General features: G+C 33.6%; 2 pseudogenes; both read left to right on the forward strand.

The window, feature by feature from the left end:
- Positions 1 to 232: 232 nt before the first annotated feature.
- Positions 233 to 6403, forward strand: LOC115990982 (annotated as a pseudogene).
- A 3670-nt stretch (positions 6404 to 10073) lies between these two features.
- On the forward strand, positions 10074 to 15863 carry LOC115988484 (annotated as a pseudogene).
- Positions 15864 to 23333: the final 7470 nt, after the last annotated feature.

The following is a 23333-nucleotide window of genomic DNA, read 5'->3' on the forward strand; positions in this document are numbered from 1 at the left end:
ACTAGGACCCAAAAACTATTATGGAGAGTAAGGATTCCGAAAAACTTTACCTGGGCACAATCACACAGAGTCACGAGGGAATGGTGATAGCAAGGGAGGCAAGGCAATGGCTTGGGAATTGGGATGAAGTAGGCGACAGCAAGGGACAAGGGAGTAATTTCACCAAACCTTTTAAGCCAGGAGCTAATTTTACAAAAATCATAAACCAATGATTATTTGTACAAGGCAAAAGATGATAGTGTTCCTCTTCCAATTCTATTCGTTTTTAATTTTCGTGGGAATATGCATGATCTTTGTGTATAGACTGAGCCACATAACAGTGAAAGAAGAAGCCGGAAGATGGGCATGGATGGGATTGTTTTTCTCAGATCTCTACTTTTGTTTTTATTGGTTTGTCACTACGGTTGTCCAATGGAACCCCATCTATCTTAACACTTTCAAAGATCACCTCTGTCACAGGTATATCTCTCTATTTCACATGCTTAGCTAATATGTGTACGTACATATTTATCATGCTAACAAGCTTGCTATAATATGTGTATGTACATGAGTATTGCATACAAACTTGATAATCTATGTATGCGTTTGTGTGTTTACACTCTTTTTTTTGCTGGGTGTTATTGTATATGTAATAAACAGATACCAAAATGCTTTTCCAGGCATAGACATATTCGTTTGCACTGAAGATCCCATGATAGAACCACCAGTTATGGTGATTAACATAGTCCTATCAGTCATGGCTTATGCCTATCCACCTGAGAAGCTAAGTGTTTATCTATTGCACGATGGTGGTTCAATTTTGACATTTTATGCTATGCTGCAGGAGGCCTCATGTTTCTCCAAGATTTGGCTTTAATTTTGCAAAAAGTTCAAAGTAGAACCAAAATTGCCGGAGGCTAATTTCCACAAAGCAACTAAGCCACTTGGGAAGCCTATTAGGGGACCTCCGTTAGGGTATCCACCTTGTTATTGTTATCAAATTTGTGACTGTAGCATTACTCAATATTTATTGTGATATATATATATATATATATATATATATATATATATCCCTCAGACTCTCACCTGCTAACATCAAATTTTTGGGAACAGCATGACCAAGAGAAATTGAAGGGAATAAAATAACTACAATAACAACCAAGTTTTAGACTTAAAACTTTAGGGTCCTCAAAAGACTCATAATAAAGATGTTCATATCTATTTTGTTATGTGATTTTACTCTATTCGAAATCATACTATCTAATATTTTTAGTTTATTGAAATGCCTTGAAAATAATTAAGAACGCAGCTGATTACAATTTAAAAGTTCATTTTTTATCCTAAAGTATTGTAAAATGTGCCTTGAAGGTTAAAGGTTTCTACAGATTTTAGCTTAAAGGTTTCTATCAATTTCCTATAAAAAAAATTATATATAAAAAAAAAAAAAAAATGAAACTTAGATACAGTACTAAGGTAAAGTTTCTTAAGTTCCCTTTTTAAAAATCAGTCATGTAGCTTTTTTCTCATAAGATAGAAGTATATTTCTAATTAACTAGCCATATAGTTGAATTTTATAAAGAGAACTTAAGGAACAATACCTAAAATACTATACAAAAATTTTGTAAAAAAAAAAAAATTGAAACACTTGCTTCGTTGGCTAACGATGTTGCGGTACAATTGGCTACCAAAGGGACCCATATTCACAAAGGTTTTCATTAACCTCAAGCTATCTAAAAACTGTATGTGTTTGATCAAATTCCCTAAAATCTCCACAAATTATAAAGGAAAACTCGCATAGGTTCCGCAGCTTCTCTCCTGCTTCATATCTCTCTTCCTCTATGATCCACGTTCAAAGGTAAAACTAAAACCTGCGATTCAAACCTGTAATAATTTAGGATGTCGCTGTAATTATATGTTTTGCATTTGATGTACTGGTTTTGGGACTATAATTAATATATAGAGATCACATAAACTTCTTGGTAAGAAATAATTAGTGCATATAAATAAATGTATTTATCCTTTAACACATAATAATGAATTAATACTTTCAAACAAATGCAAGTGTTTGATGGTGTGGAAGGCTAAATAAAAAGAATTCCTAATGAATGCGTCACAAAATCTTAGGTCATTATGACTAAGGTTCAAACTTTTATATATTTATTGATTTATCCATAATATATTAAATTAAATCTGAAAATATATTTTATGAGCAGATAATTTTATATATATATATATATATTTTTTTTTTTTTTCCCCCTATGTGAGAAATTGGTTTCATTTGTTTTAGAACAATCTAATTTTTAAGTTAATTGATATATACTATTGTTAGTTTCTTTAAAATCTTCCCACATCTCCTCATGTGTGTGTGTTAAAATACTTAGTATTCTAAAAAAAAAAATTCTAAGTTAATTCATGACTTTTATCATTATGAAAATTTTATTTCACATGCAATGCATATGGGAGCATATACATAACCATAACCATACATCTATGTTCATAAATGCATATATGTGAGAAAAGTATAAATATATATATAAACACAAACATTCATTTCCCACAAACGTGTGAACTTTTACAGTGCTCTTGTTAAATTCATCATCTACAACCCTACGTTTAATATTAATTGCACCCAAAAAGAGAGAAGTTTCATTAGTTGGTTCAAGACATGTCTATATAGAAACATAAGTGAAATCCTTTATGAAGTGTTTTCAGCATAAGAAATATTAATTTTTTTTTTTTGAGAATCAATATTTAAAATAAATAATAATGAAGTAGTCAAATGAGTAAAGAAATAATAGTATGTTGATTCGATAATAAATAGTTTTGTTTAGATATATATTTTGACTCTACATCTCCTTTAGTTCAACTTTGTAATTTTTTTTCAACTTCAATAGAATAAAGGTTTTAGTAAGTTTCCTTTATATATAAACTGGTCTTTCGACAAGTATTAGTTTATAAGAAAATTTAGAATATCAAAGGTTACGAAGCACGTTGTCATTATAATGATCCCTTAAAAGATATTTCCACTCAACTTATCCATTTGCATTCACCCTCAAAGTTGATGGATTGCTACAAAATTTAGTTCTTAATAGATATAATGTTGACCTAATTCTCTAAGACTTTAATTAGGACTAATTTGATAATTCATAATCTATTCTTATGTTTAGAAAAAGACTAATTTGAAAATTCATAATTTAGCCAAGGAACATTACTTAACTAGTTTATGTCCCCATATTCTCAGTCCAAGTGTTTATAACTGAGAACTATGATTGTTTTTAGTGTTACATTTGTTACTAGGATTTGACCAAGTTATATCTAATTTTAGATGGAAAAAAAAAATATTTAAAATAGTCTATTCAATGAGAATACAATTACCATAAATAATCTCATTAATTACAACTTTAAGTGCTAATTCAATACAATGTCCAAAATTAATAAAAATTTGAACTATCTAGAACTCAAAATTTCAAATATAAACCTTTTGTTTGTCTTTTAGATGAAGGAAAAATGCTAAACTTCATGTGTGTATATATATAAACATAAACTTATATATATGTTTATGTTTTTTTAGATGCATTGTATATGAAGTAAACTTTTGTTAGAAGGAGTTTTTTTCATTGTGAATATGATATTTGGGAAGCCAAGACCGAGACTCTACTTTAGACTTAGAATATGGCCCAAAGGCTATCGGTGAAGCGAGAAAAGCTCAATTTTACTCGGGGTTTAGGTTGCATCTAACAAAATTATAATAAGGCTCCAAAAAATACTTCTTGCAAAGATAAGCTAGCACAATGGATGACTCACCATAATAAGTGCTTAAACAATAGTCCAGTGGTAAACAAGAGAAACGTCCAATGGTAGATGTCTATAATATTAATAAATGTATTCACAGTAAAAATTATGAATTTTTTCCATAGTCGGTTAATATAAAAGTGGGCCCATTAACACAAGAGGAAAATGGTCCAGCAATGAATATGATAGACATCCAGCGGTAAAGAAACTTTGCTAATTTTGGCCATGGTGAAGAGAGACCAATTGTAGCTAACTAGTAAGTTTCCCGTGCGATGCATGGATAATGTTGTAATATCTTATGTAAGATGGTTTCGGAATATGCTGTATATGTATTATAGCATAATTATTATAGAACTTTATTAGTAATAAGTTTATCATAAAAGTAACAATTATAAATTGCACACACATATCCATTATAATTACTCAATTAAAGGAATGAGAAATATTAAAAAAAAAAATTACAACTTTGGAGAAATATTATAGAATAAAAGTTGATATATATATATAATGTGTCTTTCTCTTTCTCATTAATTCTAAAGCAAAATACACATCCCTAACACCCGCAGTCAATCACGTCATTTACAAAACCCTCGAATCCACAACGTCCAACCTTAACATGAAAATCGTAATTGCCGTTGTCACTCAATATAAAATTCAAGTTCCCCTTCCTTGATTGTTGCCAACTCATACCGGTCAGGATTAGATGAAAAAACAATGTTAGAGCTAGGTAGGTGTCATTGAAAAATTGAAGGTAAATGACATTGTTTTTGGTCTATGTGTATTTGACATGGGATGGCACAAAGGGCTATGGGTGTGGGTGTGTGTGTGTGTGTGTGTGTGTGTGTAAAGGGGTAGAAGTGCAAAAAGTGAAAATGGTGAATTAAAATGTAAAGAGTTTGTGTGTATGTGTGAGGGATGAAAAGTCTTGAAACACGAACCAAATGATATACCATCAAAAGATCAAAGGTAAATGACATCGTTTTTGGCCTGTGTGTGTGTGTATAAAGGGGTAAAAGTGCAAGAAGTGAAAATGGTGAATTAAAATGCAAAGAGTTTTGTGTGTATGTGTGAGGGATGAAAAGTCTTGAAACATTAAACCAAATGAAACAAAAAGTCAACATTTAATTTGTTTTTATCTTTGATGTGGCACTTGAGAATATTTCAATTCTCTTTGCATAGAATGTGCCATTTGGCAGAACCTCATATACTCCCACATGAGGTCTCTGCTTATATATTATAAGACCTTTATTGTGATGGGTTTCGTTAGAAAATAGAAGGAATATTTGTTCGTTGATGGGTATGGGCCTTTATGAACTAAAAAATGAACTTATTTCTGAATTAAGGGCCGAAAATAGCTATATTGATGAAGACATGAAGAAACAAATTGAAAACATCACAAAACTAGGTCGAATATCTGAAGAGATAAGCAAAGAACACAAGGGATTCAATGAGTGGATATTGGTTGCAAGCCGACGTGACCATCAAACAATTCTTCAATTACATACTTTATATTCTCTTTGTCTCATGAATTAAATATACTTTAGTATTTCAATTTTATTCGATTGCATGGCATAGTTAATTAATTAATAATAAATAATTTGTAGATACTTATTGATAGGAGAGACTCTGAGGCTGTTGACATTCAAGGACAACCTTTACCTACCTTAGTATACTTGGCACATGAAAAGAGACCCCAATACCATCACCATTTTAAGGCTGGAGCCACGAATGCAATGGTAAACCATACATCATATCTGTATGCAAAATGCTTCAACTAATTCTTAGTTTGTTAGTATGTTATACTCATAATTATCTTTCCTAATAAAAAAAATTAGATAAGGGTGTCATCACGGATAAGCAAAAGTCCAATAATTCTTAACGTGGATAATTGTGATATGTACTCAAACAATTCAAAGTCAGTTAGAGAAGCTTTATGCCTTTTTTATGGATGAAGAAAAGGGAAATGAAGTTGGCTTTGTATAGTTTCCACAAGCATTCGAGAACCTAACAAGAAATGATGTTTACAGTAGTTACTTGAATGTAATAATGGAGGTAAGCATCAAAAATTAACTTATAGTGATTTCAATATGTTGAATTGAAAATGCATACCCTTGACTAGAGAAGATTTTAACGAAATTTCTATCATGATATACATTGAAACAAAGATGGAGATGCCAAGATATGATGGGAATGGAGGATGTTGCTATATTGGTACTGGGTGCTTCCACAGAAGAGATACTCTTTCTGGGCAAAAGTATAGCAAGAATTTTAAGGCAGATTGGAAAAGATTGAGCAATAAACGTGTAAAGGAGAGTACAAGTGTACTAGAAGAGAAATGCAAAGTCCTTGCAAGTTCTAGCTATAAAAAGAACTCTTAGTGGGGAAAAGAGTTTTGCGTGTGTGTGTGTGTTCAATTCATTTGAACCATCTATATGCTTATTTGTGATATGTGTGTATGTGTACAATTCATTTGAACCTCCTATACACTTATTTGCAGATGGGTTTGAAGTATGACTGTGCAGTGGAAGATTTATTAACAGGATTAGCCATGCAATGTCGAGGTTGGAGATTCATATATCTCAATCCAAAAAAGAAGGGCTTTTTAGGATCTCGCACAATACTCCCAGAATAGTCGAAAATAAGATGATAACCTAGTTCAGCTAATTGTCCCATAGAGCACAAATTATAAAATAGGTCAAGTACATAGAAGACTCTAGGAACAGAGAGGTTGGAGGTTGAAACAAAACCTAGACTATTCTCATGCATGGTGGAACCATCAGCTATATGAATATTTAAAGAATGTGGTGCAAGGTCAAGTTTGGAGAATAAGGATGAGTGAGGTGTCATGTGATTGCAACAGGCAGAATCAAATAGCCAAGTTTGAGACTTACTGAGTAGAACTGAAAGAGCAGTGGAAAGAGATGCATTACCAGCCATACGAACAGCCTGAGCTATAATCTCCTGTAGTTCAGTAGGGGAGAGGTTGATAGTGGATCCAAAAGACTAGGACTCAGCTGAAATGAATAGGCTCAGTATTAGCAATAGTAGCAGTAGATTTGTTGAGACGATAACAAGTCTCAATGGTGTTGCTAGGATGCTTGCAATAGTTGCAGAATTTTTTGTTGGTCTGCTTACGACGATTGCTAGAGCCAGAGGAATCACCTGATTGCTGAGGTTGCTTTATGGGTGGAGCAGAAGAAGTAATAGCCAAAACATTGAGCTTATTTTGGGCTTGAAGGGTTGCAAGATGAACTTCTTCTCTAACCAACGTGTTCACAACAGTATCAAGAGAGGGAGCAGGACTGCGATTTAGAAGCTAACCTCGAATAGGCTCAAAGTCCTTGTGAAGTGACATTAGGAATTCATAGAGGTGAAATTCATCTCTAATAGAAGCATATTGCTGAGCATCCTTTGAGCATGCCCAAGTTGGATCAGAAAGGTCAATTTGGTCCCAAATGAAGCGAAGCTGATCATAGTAGTTATTAATGGATTGCCCTGGTTCTTGCCTGAGTTGATGCAATTCAACCACTAACTAATATTTCATGGATTCGTGAGAAGTGGAGTACCTTTTGGCCAACATATCCCATGCTGATTTTGCACCATCAAAGCTGCCCAATAGATTGGAGATGAAGGGAATGGAAGCGTTCCGAATCTATGTGAGAATCATGTGGTTGTGACTATCCCATTCAATCATGCGACCAAGGAAGGTAGCATCTTCTTCACTTGCTCCCTTGACAGGAATAGTGATTGCACCAGTACAGTAATGCCAGAGCGTGCGACCTTTAAGAAAACTGAGCATAGCTTGAGACCAAGATAAATTATTTTTATTCCCCTCCAAAATAGTATTGATGGGACGAGGAAGAAAAATATCTTTTTTATCCATTTAGAGACACAATATGCAAAAACAGACTGTAAAAATAAAATTTACGTGAAAAACTGGGTAAGGAGAACCTGGACTGCAAAAGTTAACCCCGGAAAAAGTCAACAGCTCAGTCATAGTCAATGGTCAATGGTCAAAGTCAACGCGATCAACGGTCAACGGATGACATCAGCAAGATGACGTGGCACTGATGTTAGTAGATGACTGGATGCTAACATAATCTAGGTTGACGTGGCATTGATGACATCATGGGTGACATCAGCTGGAGCTAAGGACAGCGTGTGGGGCGTGTGGGATTTGATGCAGAAGCTTTGGGTGGCGCGTGAGGGCGCATGCGGTCTTCGATGACTGCAAAGCTTCCACCGACGTGTAGATCGGCGACAATCTCAGTGATACCTCCTAAAATGTAATCAAAGCAATATTCACGGCGGTGATGACATGTGTAGTGGTCTGTGCGGTGTAGGACTCCTCAACGACAGCAGCTGCAGGTTCGAAACCCAAAGATAACGACTGGAAGACGTCGAAGGTTCAACAGCGAAAGGCTGTGGCGACTGTTGTGACAACGGAAGCAATGTTGAGAATGGAGAAACACCAATAAAGACATGACTGCTAAGAAAAGGTCAGAGCAGTGGCTCTGATACCATGTTAGAAATACTGAATAATTGTATTGTATTTCATAATCAAAGAATATACATGAGTGCTTTTATAGAGGAGGCATATTTGTGTGGTACAAGTAAATATGTGTGCAATACAAGTAAGAGTGTAATACAAGAATGTGTACTATACAAGTAATCTAGCTAGGCCTAAAGCCCATAACATAATATACGTTAACAGTGTTACCAACTCACATTGAATAACTATCTTTAAGACAATATTTGCTCCAACTCAAAAGATAGTTTGTTATAAGGTTCCTAAAAAATTATTTCTAAGAGGCAATAAACCTAAATTCTACAAATATCAATTGTTGAGAATTCCAGAATTTCCTTGTATATGTGTATATTATAAAATAAAAAACCAAATATGTTTATATAAATAGTCAATGAAGAGACACCAACATACAATTGATGAATCACAACCTTCAAAATATTGTTAAAACTGTTATTAGTCATTATAATAGTCATCGCTCACTCAAAGCACATTTATTCTACATAATCTTACAAATTTTTTAAACCTCAAATTTTTTTTCGCTCAACTCTAAACTCGAGCAAAGTTTAAGTGAAATATGGCCTATTTGGTAGTAGATTTCAAACAACAGCTTTTAGTGTTTTTTTTTAGAAGTGTATGGTAAGAATGATTTATTAAGAGTATTTTGAGTTGAAATTCTCAAATTATGGTATTTAAAACTTGTATTTTAAGAACTTATCCATATCATTTTTTTGAGACCCACTTGACAAGACCAAACATAATTGAAACTCTCTTAGAGACGCTTCAACCTCTTTTATTTATTTATTTATTTCCTTTCTTTTTCTTTCTCCTTTAAAAAAAATAGTATACCTTTATTGTACAAGTCATTACTTGAAAAAAAAAAAAAAAAAAAAAAAAAATACACATATCAAACACACAATATGTTTTTTGAAATATGGTACTAAACATTTTTTTTTTTTTTTTGCATTATAAGTAATTTAAACACGTGTTTTCAATATATTTTGTAAACAACAAATTTCACGTCATTTTGAATACTATACTTAAACACTGCTACTGAATAGCTACTTTTTACCCAAGCGAAATGTCTTTTGAGAGTTTCGTTTTTGTGCAATTAAAATTTGAACGCAAGTTTCTTATTCCACGATAACCAACACAAACTCAAATTTATTTTAACGTGATTGGTTGAACCTTGTACAATAACCTGATATTTGTTTGCAATATCGTACGCACCATCATTTTCCTATCATTTGAATCTCTCTCTCTCTCTCCTTGTTTTGTTAGTTTATCAAAATTGAAAATATCCAACTTTGACTTCAACCAGCTCTAGCTCCTCCCATTTTAACCTTTTCACAAATTTTTACTTGCTCTAGCTGACCTGGTTATTTGCATGTACAGTGTGTAATAATAAACCTCTGTTTGGATACCGCTTATTACTGAAAACACTATAGCAAAATAATTTTTAAATATATAAATATTATCGTGGGACCTAATTTTAAAGTTTTTTTTGCTAAAAAAAGTACTTACAAGTCTCGTAAATAATATACAAAACTCACTATTTTTCAGCAAATCGCAGGAAAACTTGTTTTCCGTGCATTCCTAACTCACACAAAGTTGTGCATTAACAATTACCCTTTGGTCAGTCAATCCTACTCCCATGAGTCTTATCTACTTTTTTTTAAAGCTAATTGGGTCTTATCTTCTCTTCTACTTGGCTCCTATTATACACGCCTTTTTCCCCTCCTTTTTCTTTTTTAACTTTTGGCAGTACTATATACGTGCAGTGTAAAGCACCAAAGGAGAAAGAGTGAGAGATGGCGAAAGATGAAAATCTTCCTCTTTTTACAACAAAGTTAGCGAAGGGACGAATCCTTTTCCAATTCTATTCACTTTTAATTTTCGTGGGTACATGCTTCATCTTTGTATATAGACTGAGCCACATACCAACGAAAGAAGAAACCGGAAGATGGGCATGGATGGGATTGTTTTTCTCAAAGCTTTGGTTTTGTTTTTATTGGTTTGTCACTACAGTTGTACGATGGAACCCCGTCTATCGTAACACTTTCAAAGATCGCCTCTCTCATAGGTATATTTTTCTGTTTCACATGCCAAGCTAGCTAGCGCGCGCACGCGCGCACACACACACACACACACACACACACACACATATATATATATATATATTGCATGCAAACTTGATTTTTCTATATATGCATTTGTGTATTACATGCTTTTCTTGCTGAGTGTGATTGTTTATATAATAAACAGATACGAAAAGGCTTTGCCGGGCATAGACATATTTGTTTGCACTGCAGACCCTGTGATAGAACCACCAGTTATGGTGATTAACACAGTCCTATCAGTCATGGCTTATGACTATCCACCTGAGAAGCTTAGCGTTTATCTATCAGACGATGGTGGTTCAGAGTTGACGTTTTATGCTATGCTTGAGGCCTCGAGTTTCTCAAAGATTTGGCTGCCGTTTTGCAAGAAGTTCAAAGTAGAACCAAGATTGCTAGAGGCTTATTTCCGCACAGCTGTTGAGCCACTTGGGGAGCCTGTCAAGGCCAAGGATTGGTCAACTGTCAAGGTACATCTCTTGCTATCATGCTCTCCTCATTTGCAAAACACTATTTATTGTTTGATGGTACAAGACCCTCGTCATTTCATATGAAAAAAAAAATAGTTACTTCAGGTCAAGATTTTACTATTTCTTTGATCATTTATATTTATGTACTTAAATATTACTATTTTCATGTGTCTTCTAATAAGTATTATGTTTACAAAAAGAAATATGAGTGTTTTATCCCACATTAATTGTATGTGTCTAGTGTCTGCTATTTATAACCCCAATCTATAATTACAAATGTTAGACCTTTTTATAGCTTTACTTTGGTTTTATAGTGCATTATAAACCCAGTTTAAAATACTAATATTATTATTTTCGTGTGTTTTTTTATAAGTATTGCTGTTTACTCAAAAAAAAAAAAAAAAAAACAACTTTATAGCATAACTAGTAGATACATTTTTGGTATTTCTATTATAAACATTTACAGTTTAAATTTGTTCACCTCCAACTATATATATTTAATTGACCTTGCTAGCTAGAGTAACATGATCACCAAGGAGAATTAAAGTGAATAACTGTATAAAAAAAAAAAAACTGTTGTGTGATTATGTGTAATGATTGAATAATAATAAAAACAAGAAAGAGATAGTACATATAAAGATTTACATGGTTCAACCTAACGGTCAACATCGACAATGAAAGAACTTTTAGATGATTATATATTGATATTAACTAAATATTTGTATTACAATGATCCCAATATAAAGTTTCCACTGTTGTTAATAATATGTCTAACACTTCTATTTATGCGGGGTACTTGTCAAAATCAAATTTTGTCGTGTTTTGTCTTACAAGTACAGCCACACACATACATACAAATGTTTTCTTCCGTCTTAAAAAATCTGATCATTTTCAATTCATTTATTTCTATAGCCCCTCCCTGTCCATTTTGGAAAAAAAAGTTACCAAAACAGTGTCACCAGTTAGAAGATAAACAAGAAAAGAGAGCATACGACATAATTCAACGGGACCCTCCAAAATTAATTAATACCATCAAAATCCTCCAGTCGGTTGTCACTATGCATTGATTTTTTGTTGTTGGCCTTGGCAACTTGTTCTGTCCGGATACGAATCAAATATAAATATGAGGATGCTTTTTTTCCAGAGAAAACATGGTCCCTGCCCCAAACGTTTGAGTGGAAAACTAATTGTTAATGAATGCTCACCTTTTAAGTGGCTTCTTGATGTTTGATTGTTTGTTATTATCTTCTACGATAATAAGTCATGGTTTGGAAATGGTTGTGGCTCCTCAAACAGTTATTATACATTGGAAGTGCAGGTTGAGGCAACTCAAAGTTACTGTATATACAAACAAGTGGGTAGGAATTATGATTTTTCTACGTATCTAATAGCTAGCTAATTACTGACCTTGAGGAAGAAATGGGTATCCCCATGTATAATTAATACTTATTCGATCGACATATAGAACTATGAATTATCAATAATTCATATAATTCAGTTGTTTCAATCGTCGCTAAAGCAACTAAACTTGAACATGAGTGTCATATTTTAAATAAATTGTTTTATATATAAACTTAAATAATAACCATACACTTTTCCAAGAAGAACCCAAATCTAAATCCTCCCTCTCCACTTTTTGTGAGAAAAAGAAAATATATTAAATTTATTTTATATTAATTTAGTGGACCACCTACAAAAAAAATACATAAATGAATGCAAATGTATCTAAAAAACTCATAACAAAAAATTAATATTAAATAAAACAATTTTTTTTTTTTTTTTGCTGAATAAGAGGAAAAAAAAAACTAAATATAGTTAGCAAATGATTAAAAAATTTGCTAATGTGAAAGATTAAATGAAGAGTATCCAATTTTCTATTCAATTAACAGCCCAAATGACAAAGTCTGAGGCTATTGTACCTTCGAATAAACGAGTAGAACAAATTATTAATCGGCAACTTGAGAAAACACATGCTAGACACCTTTTATTTTGAAAGTAATTTATCAGTCAAAACATTTGTTCACATACATGGCATTTGCACTTTGGCAACCATTTATGGTGCACAATATCTATCCCTGCTAAGTAGTTGTCCAAAAAATTTATTAAAATATTAACACTAAAGAAATAAATTATTTACCTTTGAATACGAACAAATATAAAATTTATAAAAATTATTAAAACCTTTGCTTAGGTAAAAGATTAAATGCATTAATTCATTAAAAATCTTTACTTGGATAGAAAGCTAAATGAATAATACCTCTATCCCTTTCAAAGAAGATTGATACATAGAACTAATAGAAAAATGAGATGGAATGTCAAATGAGAGAATTATAAATAAAAAATATGTTCTGTGATAGAACCTTATATTTGCACTCATGAGATTCCTGCTTTTATATATATGATACTATTTTATAATTATAAATCTGTCTCAAAACTTATGAAAGCATCCAAAAATGCAGTCAATTATTAACTTAACTTTTCATATTATCCTTCAATTAGAAGTTTAGAACCCGCCATTATAAACCCATCTAAAGACTTCTAGGAAGACTGTCATACTTATTTTAAATCGTTTTGATACGTGTCATTTGCAAAGTTATCTATTTATTTTGTATCTATTTTGGGATATTAGGTTGAAAATAAGTTGATAAATATCTTGTAAATTTTCTTCTTTACTTTGTTTTTCAATTCAAAAGCGTGTGCAAAAGAATAAAATCATGTTTCATGTTGTATGTAGATGTTATATGAAGACATGAAGAAACGGATTGAAAACACCACAAAACTAGATCGAATATCAGAAGAAATAAGCAAAGAACACAAGGGATTCAAAGAGTGGATATTTGTTGCAAGCCGACGTGACCATCAAACAATTCTTCAAGTACATACTATATATTCTTCTTCTTCTTCTTCTTTCTTTTTCTCTTTTTTTTTTTTTTTTTTCATGAATTGAATATACTTGAATATTTTTAAAAATATTTATTTCATGGCTTAATTAATTAATATTAACTAATTTATAGATACTTATTGATGGGAGAGAGTCTAAGGCTATGGACATTCAAGGACAAACTTTGCCTACTTTAGTATGCCTTTCACGTGAAAAGAGACCCCAATACCACCATCATTTTAAGGCAGGAGCCATGAATGCATTGGTAAGCCATATATCATAAAATGCTTGACCAAGCTAGTTTTATTTTTTGTAGTCTCAACTCTCAATAGCCATAAAATCCATATGTTATTATTTTGTAAGTATTTTAATCATAATCATTCTTCATAATAAAAAAATATTAGATAAGGGTGTCATCGAGGATAAGCAACAGTCCAATAATTCTTAATGTGGATTGCGACATGTACTCAAACAATTCAATGTCAGTTAGAGATGCTTTATGCTTTTTTATGGATGAAGAAAAGGGGAATGAAGTTGGCTTCATACAGTTTCCACAAGCCTTCGAGAACCTTACAAAAAATGATGTTTATGGTAGTTCCTTGAATGTATTAATGGAGGTAAGCATAAAAAAACTTATAGTGATTTTAATATGTTGAATTGAAAATGTGTACCCTTGACTCGAGAAGATATTTTAACAAAATTTATACCTGTGGTATACATTGCAACAAAGCTGGAGATGCCAGGATTTGATGGCAATGGCGGGCCTTGCTATATTGGTACTGGGTGCTTCCATAGAAGAGAGACTCTTTCTGGGCAAAAGTATAGCAAGATATATAAGGCAGATTGGAAGAGATGGAGCAATATAAGTGTCGATGATAGTACAAGTGTACTAGAAGAGACATGCAAAGTCCTTGCAAGTTGTAGCTATGAAGAGAACACTCAATGGGGAAAAGAGGTCTCTATGTGTGTTCAATTCATTTGAACCTCCTATATACTTATTTATGATGTGTGTACAATTCATTTGAACCTCCTATACACTTATTTGTAGATGGGCTTGAAGTATGACTGTACAGTGGAAGATGTATTAACAGGAATAGTCATGCAGTGTCGAGGTTGGAGATCCATATATTTCAATCCAGAAAGGAAGGGCTTCCTAGGAGTTGCTCCCACAACTCTTCTACAGTCACTTGTACAACACAAAAGATGGTCTGAGGGTGATTTTCATATATTTGCCTCTAGGCATTGTCCCTTTGTGCTTGGATATAAAAGGATTCCCCTAAAGCTTCAACTTACCTACTGTATGAATTTGCTATGGGCTACAAATTGCTTAGCTACATTATACTATGTTATTGTGCCATCTTTATGCTTGTTTAGAGGCATATCCTTGTTTCTAGAGGTAAGAGACTTCTATTTCTTAAGACGAAATTGCCTATTATTGTTGTTAAATTATCTTCTAAGAATATAATCATCTTGCTCTTGCACTGACAGATTACAAACTCATGGGTCTTAGCATTTGTATTTGTCATCATTGTCCATCGTGCATACAGCCTAGGAGAATTTGTTTGGTTTGGGGGCACATTCAAGGGTTGGTGGAATGATCAAAGGATGTGGTTGTATAAAAGAACAACTTCCTACTTCTTTGGCTTGTTGGACTATATCCTAAAACGACTGGGGTTTACAAATTCAGCCTTTGTCATCACAACAAAAGTGGCTGATGATGATGTGTCACAGAGATATGAGCAAGAGGTCATGGAGTTTGGTACTTCTTCTCCAATGTTTACCATTTTAGCAACACTTGCATTGCTAAATGCCATTTGTTTTGTCAGCGGATTGAAGAGGGTGATTGCAAATGTGGAAACTTTGGTTTGGGAACAATTTGCATTACAAATTCTTCTATGTGGTCTGCTAGTTTTTATCAACCTCCCTATTTAAGGTCTTTTCTTCAGGAAAGACGTTGCTAGCCTGCCCACCTCTGTAACATACCAATCAACTATGTTTGCTCTATTGGCTTGTGCAATAGCTGTATATTAATTTCTAAGTTTGTCTCGCAAAACTTTTGCGGCTAAGATATATTTTGATGGGACCATATCTTTTCAAAATAATTGTAAAAATATATTATGATTTTATTTTTATCATTATTTTTTAATTCTCATGTTTGCCATTTTAGTTTTGTTGGATGGATGCTTTGTGTCATAGAATGTTATTTTTGTATTACTTTATTTGCTTCTTTTTCCCCCCTAAAAGCCTTGGTGGAACTTACAAAATTTTCTTTTGTCATTAAGTTATTGAATTTTGCTGTTCCATGTTTCATAAAAGTTTAAACGTGGTAGAAATATAAGTAGTGTGCATTTGTTTCATCTTATAAGAACACAATATGCTTATTTTTTTCAAAATATGTATATCTTTGTTTCATATTATAAATATTGAATAGTGAAAATATCTAACAATGGTTAACTATCCAATGCATCACACATGTTAACAACTACTAATATATAATAGCTGAAAACGTTTGACTTTTTTTGGACTCTTTCATAATATGCCACATAAGCTTTGGTAGCCTCTCAATTTTTCACATAATTTTTATTTTTTTAATTCTTTATTTATTTGACACATAATTTTTATTTTTTTAATTCCTTATTTATTTGGCAAAAACTAATCAAATGTCAACAATTCCTTTTAATACCCAATACGTACCTTGTATTTAGACTCCCATTAGAATTTTTTTTTCTTAGAGTGGTGTGAAAGTCTTTGACTTGCTTCCAAAGCATGTTTATTTTCAATGCAAATTCCTTCACAATAAAGGATGTGTAGTTGACTTACTTTCTTAAAAATCATATATGATTAAAAGAACTAGGCTAAACTCAACCTGTACATCTATATAAGCAAGAACCCTCATAGATAAATTAAAGAACATTGTAGTTGTAGTTTCAACTTTCAAGTCATGGAAAACCACCGTGGAAGCGTCAGAGAGACATATAGAAGAAGAAATAGACCATTACCAAGTACATGAAGACCATCCATCTTTGCACGCCAAATATGCGTAGAGACCATGCAATTAAAGCAAAAATTCAACTACAATAACAATTGTGTGCACCTTTTTTATATTTATTAATGATGAATGAATTGCATGTTTAAATAAGAATTAATAAATAAAACTTAATATCACACACACACACACATATATATATAAATATATATATATATATATATATATATATATATTCTATATCTATATTTGCTACCTCACTTTGATGGCTTCACAACATCATTATTTTATTTGTTTGATTTTAAACCAAATTTTACCACCACAAACGTGTTTCTATTATATTTCTCTTATGTACTTTGGTCCACTTTTGTCCTATTCAGTCCATTTTCATTCTATCCACTTCAGCCCACATTGATTCTATTTAGTCCACTTCAGTCTTATGCACTCCATTCAATCCACTTTGGTTAGGAGTGTCAATTCGGGTTAGCGTGTCGAGTTCGTGTCGTGTTGAGGTAGAGGGTATTCGACTAAATGGCTCAACCCTAACCCGACTCATTTAATAATCGTGTCATAATCCTTCAACCCTAACCCGACCTGTTAATAAGGCGGGTTGACTTGACCCAACCCATTTGACACACTTAATAAACGATTCGTGTTGAATTTACACGACTGTAACACAATCTATTTCAACCTGCATAATATTAAATATAATATTCATTTAGAAATAATTTTTTTTACATCCCAAAAGCAAAGCATACACTTCAAGTTTTCAACCCACATTCTTGTAATCTTTAAAAGCAACACCATCAGATCTAGTTTATAAACTATCTCAATAAACCCACTTGCAAGATATGCAGACAGTGTCCAACACTTATACAAACACCAAAAAAAAAAAACACACGGCATAAGACAAAAGCTACAACTGTGACCTTAATCAACAATTAACATATCTCATATATTAATAATGGCACATGGGTTCAAAGTTTATAGAACAAAAGCATTATGCAAAAAAAATAAACACATTAGAGAGAGATAGAGAGAGCAATAACCGGTTTAAGACTTTGAGTTTGAGAATTGGGCATGAAACTAAAAGATAGTAGAGTGAGTAGTACTTTAGAAATTTAAAAAAAAAAAAAAAAAAAAAAAAAAAGGATATTTATAAGAAGGTTTAGAGATTTAAGGTTTTTAGGGTTTAGAGATCTAGGGTTTGTAAAGTTTCAATTTCCAATTATATCCCTTGTAAGTTTTTGTAATTACTCACTTTTCTTTTTAAATTTAAAATATATGTTGGATATAAAAGTGTAGGGCCGGGAAGCTTATGATCCTGCCCACGCTCTATCCGAGCTCAGGGCCCGTGCCGAGGAGGTAGTGTGCCGAGGACGAGTGATCAAAGGCCGAGGGGTTAAGGGGAATAGCTGAGGACGACCTTGTCCTCGGCACTCCGAGGCTTTGATGAGAAGAGCAACGTCTTAGTGAAGGCTATCCCCAAATAGTCCCCTGAAGGGGATGTGAGTGGAATAGGGCCCACATGGAGGTACAGTGCGAAATAGGTTCAAGGAAAATACGTCCCCTCCATATTAAATGCACCGGCCAACATCCTGATCATGTTAATGAGAAAAGATGCTTGGACAGTGTAACTTCGATCCTCGCGACTAAACAGAAAAGTAAGAGGGGACAGTTAATGGGACAGGTACAGAAGTAAGCACCTGCCTGACCAACAAATGGAGGGATAGGATCAACCAAGAAGGACTATATAATGTAAAATTTAGTACGCCATTAGGGGGGTTGGGAAAAATGGCCAAAAACCAGAGCCTCCCAGCCCGCCTCCAAGAGAAAGACTCTAGGGGCGAAGACGACTTAACCACATATGAACACCACGAAAAACCCACCGTCTGGTGACTGAGGCCTAGCCTTTCAAACCCACGCTCTACAAATGATATTGTTTGGGCCTTTTTACGTGCGAATCCAACACGGTTACGGTTAGTTACGAAACGTGTCCTTACAAAAAGGTATTTGACAAATCTAAAATAAAATAAATATTTATTTGTTATACAAATTAAACAGGTTGTGTTAAGTGAGTCATTTTAGGTTGACACAAATAAATTGGCGTGTCAAACGTGTCTATTACAGGTTACGCGAGTTGACCCACTTATGACACGTTTCTTATCGTGTCGCTTTTGAGTCGACTCATTTATGACCCAAACCCATGTATTAAGGCCCAATCCTAACCCGAAAAAACCTGTGTCGGGTTCGTGTTGTATTCGTGGGTTGGGTTGAGCATTGACAACCCTAACTTTGGTCCTACTTGGTTCACATTGGTCCAATTTAGTTCATTATGTCCACTACGGTCCCATTTGGTCCTATTTGGTCCACTATGGTCCTATTTAGTCCACTATGGTCCTCTTCAATCCACTTTGGTTCTATTCGGTCCTATTATGTCTAATTATGTCCACTTTGGTCCACATTGGTCTTATTCAGTCCAATTTAGTCCTATCCAATCCATTATGTCCACTTTGAGCCTATTAAGTCCACTTTATCCCTATTCGGTCCACTCTAGTTCTAGGTACTTATATCACTTTGGTCCTATTCGGTCCACATTGGCCTATTCAGTCCATTCTACTCACTTTAGTCCTATTTGGTCCAATTTGGTTCTGTTGAGTCCACTTTGGTCCTATTCAGTCAAATTTGGTCCATTCTATACACTTCGGTCTATTTTGGTCCTATTTGGTCCATTTGGTTCTATTCATTCTGCTTTTCCCTTTGGTCTTGATCTGTCCACTTTTGTCCATTTTGTCCAACTAGGTTTATTTCAGTCCATTTGTGTCCACTTTAGTCCATTAAGCTTAGTTCAATCCAATTCTGACCACTCGGTTCAAATCTCAGATAAAATAAATAAATAAAAATCATCAAACATGGCATGGTAGGACATCCATATATATATATATATATATATATATATATAAATGAAGGTTTTAGTGTTTCCAATGAAGACATATACGATTCAAATCTCCTCATAAACAAAACCAGGAATTTTTCTTGAAGACAACTTTTAATCAATAATACACGCACGAACTTTTGGCTTTACTTTAAAAGTGTTTTATGAGAAATGAGTAAACTAACACCATATGAAGATTATTATTCAATATCTCTTTCGAACTTCTTAATTTTATATTCTTTTTTTATACATAACTTTTTAACATTATGACTTTTAATTAGAGGTTATTCTTTCATATAAGATTATATAACCCTCAAAAAGAATGTATCATATGGGACTTTTTAACTCTTTTATTTTATAATTATAATAGAAATAAAAAAGCACACATTTGTATAATATACTTAATATTTCTATTCTCATTTATGAGATAATTTTTGTTTCTTTAAAAACAATCCTCTTGAATATTAGAATTTAAAATATGTAGCACTTATTTTTGAAAGGAAGGAAGATCATAATTTAGAGGGGGAGCACAAAGTTAAAAAAATTCATTAATAATCTTAAGTAAAAGTGACATTTTTCAAATTTTGGTCCCCCCACCCTCTAGTGTAGTTCCACCCTTAATCCCTCATCCCTACTATGGAATTATGCCAAAAAAAAAAAATTGTTAAATTAGCTAATAGGTAATTTTAACTAGTCTCATATTAAAATATGTTGAAAATCAATTTAATTTTCACTTGAGCAAAATGGCTTTTGAAAGTTTCGTTTTTGTGTAAAAAAAATTCGAGGACAAGTTTATTTTTGTGTGAGAAGAATTTGAAGACAAGTTTCTTGCTCCACGATAACCTATACAAACACAAATTTATTTTAACGTTATTGGCCTGTAGTCTCATATTTGTTTGCAATATCAATGGACACCATCATTTTCCTGTCATTTGGTTCTGTGTCTCTCTTCTTTTTATTGGAAGTTTATCAAAATTGATATATAGTATTCAAACTTTGACTTCAACTACAAAAGTTTGTACTTGCTCAAGCTAACCTGGTCATTTCGTCAATCAAAGGGCGGCTCTAATTGTTATTCAGGGTGGTCAGTGGTCATCCTGACTTGTAATTTTTTTTATATCATTAAAAAATTAAATTTTAAATTAATATGTGTTGTTAACTACCTAGAAAAAAAATCTTGACCATCCTGTACACCTTAATAAAAATTTGAGCCCATTAAAAATAAGATTAGGGATCCGTTTAGATTGAACTTATTGTTGCTGAAATTGAAAACTGAAAACTGAAAGTACTGTAGTAAAATAATTTTTAAATATGTGAATAATATCGTGGAACCTATTTTTAATATTTTTTAGTGCGTGAACAGTGATAAACAGTGCTGCTACAGTGCTAGTTGTCCCCTGGAACGCGTGAAGTGAGGGAAAAAAAAAAAAGTGGAAAAACGCAGCTTTGGATTCAACGGAAAATGCTGAATCCAAACGACACCTAGATCTCTCCAAAATTTTAATCAATTGAAAATTGAACCAAGAAATTGTGAGAAATGTTATGTTCATAACATTTTTACAACATTCTTACAAATAAATCTTAAATGACAAGTTGTTATTGGCTATTACTAGTGGACAAAAAGCTAATTTCAATGGTAGGTTTAAATTAAAATTAATAACAACTTTTCAATATAGAATTTGTTGTGAAAATGTTGTGAATATAGCACTTATAAAAAATTGCCCAAACAAATACAAATTAGCGCAAAAGTTCATAGAGTTTGGTACTTCTCCAATGTTTACCATTATAGCAACACTTGCATTGCTAAATGCCTTTTGTTTCGTTGGTAGATTGAAGAGGGTGATTGCAAATGTGGAAACTTTGGTTTGGGAACGATTTGCATTGCAGATTCTTTTATGTGGTATGCTAGATTTCATCAACCTTTCAGGAAAAACGTTGCTAGCCTGTGCACCTCAGTAACATTCGAATCAACTATTTTTGCTCTATGGGCTTGTGCAATAGCCCTATATTAATTTCAATGTTTGTGTGTCGCAATACTTCTGTTGGCTAAGATATATACTTAATTTGATGGAACAATATCTTGTCAAAATAATTATTGGAATTGATTAGAATTTGGTTTTTTTTTTTTTTTTTAATGTACTTTTCTTTTTGCTTTTGTTGAGGTACGAAATTTTGAATCCTAATTTCATTAGCTCACTCACAAAAATATATACCCACACGAGCTCATAAACTATTTTTAGCCCACATAAATATTTCCCACAAATATTCTCTATATAAGCCCCATAAATTACCTTGGGCCCTCTCACCAATATCACCCATTATATCTCACACATTACCTAACTTGGGTTTTCACAAAAATACTCATCACATTACCATTAAAATTGGGCAAAACTGGGCCACAAAATTATACTTCCTCCACCAAAAAGCCCAAAATCATTTAACTTGTGGCCAAATCCAAAAAGCCCAACAAAACTCTCTAAAGCCCGTTGCTATACAGCACCTCTAAAGCCTGTTGCTACACGGCACCTATTAAAAGTCCGTTGTTACACGGCATCTCCAAAGCCTGTTGCTACACAGCATCTCTTAAAACTCGTTGCTACACGGCACCTATTAAAAGCCTGTTATTACACGGCATCTATTAAAAGCCTGTTGCTAAACGGTACCTATTAAAAGCCCGTTGCTACACGGCACCTCTAAAGTCCGTTGCTACACGGCATCTCTTAAAACTCGTTGCTACACGACACCTATTAAAAGTCTGTTGCTACACGGCACCTCTAAAGTCCATTGCTACATGGCACCTATTAAAAGCCCGTTGCAACACGGCACCTATTAAAAGCCCATTGCTACATGGCATCTCTTAAAGCCCGCTGCTACATGGCAATATTTTTAAAAAATCCTATTGTGGGGCCCAACAATTTTTGGGCCAGCTCCATTTATTTTTTGGAGCCCAAAGGCCCAAGCCGAGGAAGGTTACGGCCTAGGCTCGGTAATACAAGTACAAAGTAGCCTTGGGATACAGCCAAGGACGATTCAGTCCTCGGCCTGTCCGAAGTCTCCTCGGAAGAAAGGCCAAAAATGGTATAGAAACAATTTGGGAAAAAATCTAAAATATCTGTGCCAATAGAAAAGGGTATGCTGGAAAGTGTAACGACCAGGAAAAGCTGCCCCTACTGTCATTCAATACTCTGCACCTGACAGAGCCATACTCTCCAGCTTTTTCAACCACCTCCAACCACTCCGGGTATGGGCTGATGGGACAAGTATCAGTCATGGAATGTCGATCCTACACGTGGACGAAGGATAAAAAAACACAGGTTAGTATAAAAGGAAAAATAAGTAATTCATAGAAGAGGCTGGGAAAAATGGCCAAAAACCAGAGCCTCCCAGCCCGCCTCCAAGAAAAAGACTCCAGGGGCGAAGACGACTTAACCACGTATGAACACCACGAAAAACCCACCGCCTGGTGACTGAGGCCTAGTCTTTCAAACCCACGCTCTACAAATGATATTGTTTGGGCCTTTTTACGTGCGAACCCAACACGGTTACGGTTCGTTACGAAACGTGTCCTTACAATTGGCGCCGTCTGTGGGGAAGGCTTGTGTGTTGGCATAGGCGGTAGGTCGAGAGAGTTCCTTTGTCATTTCTAAC

Source organism: Quercus lobata, chromosome 5, assembly GCF_001633185.2.
Source record: "Quercus lobata isolate SW786 chromosome 5, ValleyOak3.0 Primary Assembly, whole genome shotgun sequence".
Taxonomy (NCBI): Eukaryota; Viridiplantae; Streptophyta; class Magnoliopsida; order Fagales; family Fagaceae; genus Quercus; species Quercus lobata.